Genomic DNA, 3,290 nt, shown 5'->3' with positions numbered 1-3,290 from the left:
ATCATTCTCCTAATGATGTGATCCCGTTATCAATGACATCCAATGTCCATAGTCAGGAAACCATGACTATCTGTTGATCAACGAGCTAGTCAACTAGAGGCTTACTAGGGACACGTTGTGGTCTATGTATTCACACATGTATTACGATTTCCGGATAACACAATTATAGCATGAACAATAGACAATTACCATGAACAAAGAAATATAATAATAACCATTTATTATTGCCTCTAGGGCATATTTCCAACAGTCTCCCACTTGCACTAGAGTCAATAATCTAGTTACATTGTGATGAATCAAACACCCATTGCGTCCTGGTGTTGATCATGTTTTGCTCTAGGGAGAGGTTTAGTCAACGGATCTGCTACATTCAGGTCCGTATGTACTTTACAAATATCTATGTCTCCATTTTGAACACTTTCACGAATGGATTTGAAGCGACGCTTGATATGGCTGGTCTTCCTGTGAAACCTGGGCTCCTTCGCAAGAGCAATAGCTCCAGTGTTGTCACAGAAGAGAGTCATCGGGCCCGACGCATTGGGAATCACCCCTAGGTCGGTAATGAACTCCTTCATCCAGACTGCTTCCTGTGGTGCCTCCGAGGCTGCCATGTACTCCGCTTCACATGTAGATCCCGCCACGACGCTTTGCTTGCAACTGCACCAGCTTACTGCTCCTCCATTCAAAATATACACGTATCCGGTTTGTGACTTCGAGTCATCCAGATCTGTGTCGAAGCTAGCGTCGACGTAACCCTTTACGACGAGCTCTTCGTCACCTCCATAAACGAGAAACATATCCTTAGTCCTCTTCAGGTACTTCAGGATATTCTTGACCGCTGTCCAGTGTTCCATGCCGGGATTACTTTGGTACCTTCCTACCAAACTTACGGCAAGGTTTACATCAGGTCTGGTACACAGCATGGCATACATAATAGACCCTATGGCCGATAGGGGATGACACTCATCTTTTATCTATCTTCTGCCGTGGTCGGGCATTGAGCCGTGCTCAATTGCACACCCTGCAATACAGGCAAGAACCCCTTCTTGGACAGATCCATATTGAACTTCTTCAATATCTTGTCAAGGTATGTACTCTGTGAAAGACCAATGAGGCGTCTAGATCTATCTCTATAGATCTTGATGCCTAATATATAAGCAGCTTCTCCAAGGTCCTTCATTGAAAAACACTTATTCAAATAGGCCTTTATACTTTCCAAGAATTCTATATCATTTCCCATCAAGAGTATGTCATCCACATATAATATGAGAAATGCTACAGAGCTCCCACTCACTTTCTTGTAAACACAGGCTTCTCCATAAGTCTGTGTAAACCCAAACGCTTTGATCATCTCATCAAAGCGAATGTTCCAACTCTGAGATGCTTGCACCAGCGCATAGATTGAGCGCTGGAGCTTGCATACTTTGTTAGCATTCTTAGGATCGACAAAACCTTCTGGCTGCATCATATACAATTCTTCCTTAAGGAAGCCGTTAAGGAATGCCGTTTTGACGTCCATCTGCCATATCTCATAATCATAGTATGCGGCAATTGCTAACATGATTCGGACGGACTTCAGCTTCGCTACGGGTGAGAAAGTCTCATCGTAGTCAACCCCTTGAACTTGTCGATAACCCTTAGCGAGAAGTCGAGCCTTATAGATGGTCACATTACCATCCGCGTCTGTCTTCTTCTTAAAGATCCATTTGTTTTCTATGGCTCGCCAATCATCGGGCAAGTCAGCCAAAGTCCATACTTCGTTTTCATACATGGATCCTATCTCGGATTTCATGGCTTCTAGCCATTTGTCAGAATCCGGGCCCGCCATCGCTTCTTCATAGTTCGAAGGTTCACCGTTTTCTAACAACATGATTTCCAGGACAGGGTTGCCGTACCACTCTGGTGCGGAACGTGTCCTTGTGGACCTACGAAGTTCAGTAGTAACTTGATCCGAAGCTTCATGATCATCATCATTAACTTCCTCCCCAGTCGGTGTAGGCACCACAGGAACATTTTCCCGCGCTGCGCTACTTTCCGGTTCGGAAGGGGTGACTATCACCTCATCAAGTTCCACTTTCCTCCCACTCAATTCTTTCGAGAGAAACTCCTTCTCCAGAAAGGACCCGTTCTTGGCAACGAAGATCTTTCCTTCGGATCTGAGGTAGAAGGTATCACTACAGGAAACAGCTACTTTGCCGCCTGCCATGGCGGACGGCAAATGCTCGAAAGGCGGACGGCAAAGACCTTTGCCGTCAGCCGCGGACGGCAAAAGGCTCCGGCAAAGAAGGCTACGGTAAACAGCTGCTTTGCCGTCTGCTTCCTGGCGGCGGATGGCAAAGGCTCTTTGCCGTCCGCGGCAGACGGCAAAGAGGGCGGACGGCAATATTTGCGCTGTCAGTCCGTTAAGTGGCTAACGGCAGACCTTTGCCGTCCGCCGCAGACGGCAAAGAGCCTTTGGTCTTTGCCGTCCGCCTTATGATGTCATCTACACGTCACTAGATGGCAGGTTCTTTGCCGTTTGCCACTGATGGCAAAGAGCAGGTTCTTTGCCGTCTGCCACGGACGGCAAAGTCTTTGCCGTCTGCCACTGTAGGCAAACTAACCAAATGGGTCAGCTCCCAGGAAGCACAGTTGGCTGCCACGTGGCTTCTTTGCCGTCCGCGGCAGACGGCAAAGGCTCTTTGCCGTCGGTGGCAGACGGCAAAGAGCCTGCATATTGTCTGTTTTTTCTGTTTTTATTAAATCCCACAATTTGCAGCACATATCACATATATAAGTTTCATATCCAGCACATATCCAACACATATCTAGCACATAAGTTTCATATCACATATCACATCAGTTTCATCCATACACATTGTTCATACATAAGGAAGTTCCATCCATACACATTGTTCCATCCATATATATATTACAATGCAAAGTGTCATGAAGATAGCAAGCTAGATACAATGCAAAGTTTCATCAAAGGAAAAGCAAGCACTCCATCATAGCAAGCTAGCTTCCATCAAGTGAATGAAATCTGCAAAATGGTAAATAAGAAAGTTAGAAATAGGTGAATAGAACAAGAAGAAGACTAGAACAAGAAGAAGACTAGAACAAGAAGTATATGTCATTTATGAGCTAACTTAGGTGAAATGGATCATATATGAGCTAACTAAGTTGAAATGGGTTGTTTATGAGCTAACTTAGTTGAAATGGATCATTTATGAGCTAACTTAGTTGAAATGGGTCGTTTATGAGCTAACTAAGGTGAAGGGCATCGTTTTTGAGCTAAGTAAGGTGAAATG

This window comes from Triticum aestivum, chromosome 6D (genome assembly GCF_018294505.1).
Source record: "Triticum aestivum cultivar Chinese Spring chromosome 6D, IWGSC CS RefSeq v2.1, whole genome shotgun sequence".
NCBI classification, from domain to species: domain Eukaryota; kingdom Viridiplantae; phylum Streptophyta; class Magnoliopsida; order Poales; family Poaceae; genus Triticum; species Triticum aestivum.
The sequence above is the reverse complement of the archived record's forward strand: the minus strand, read 5'-3'. Positions refer to the sequence as shown.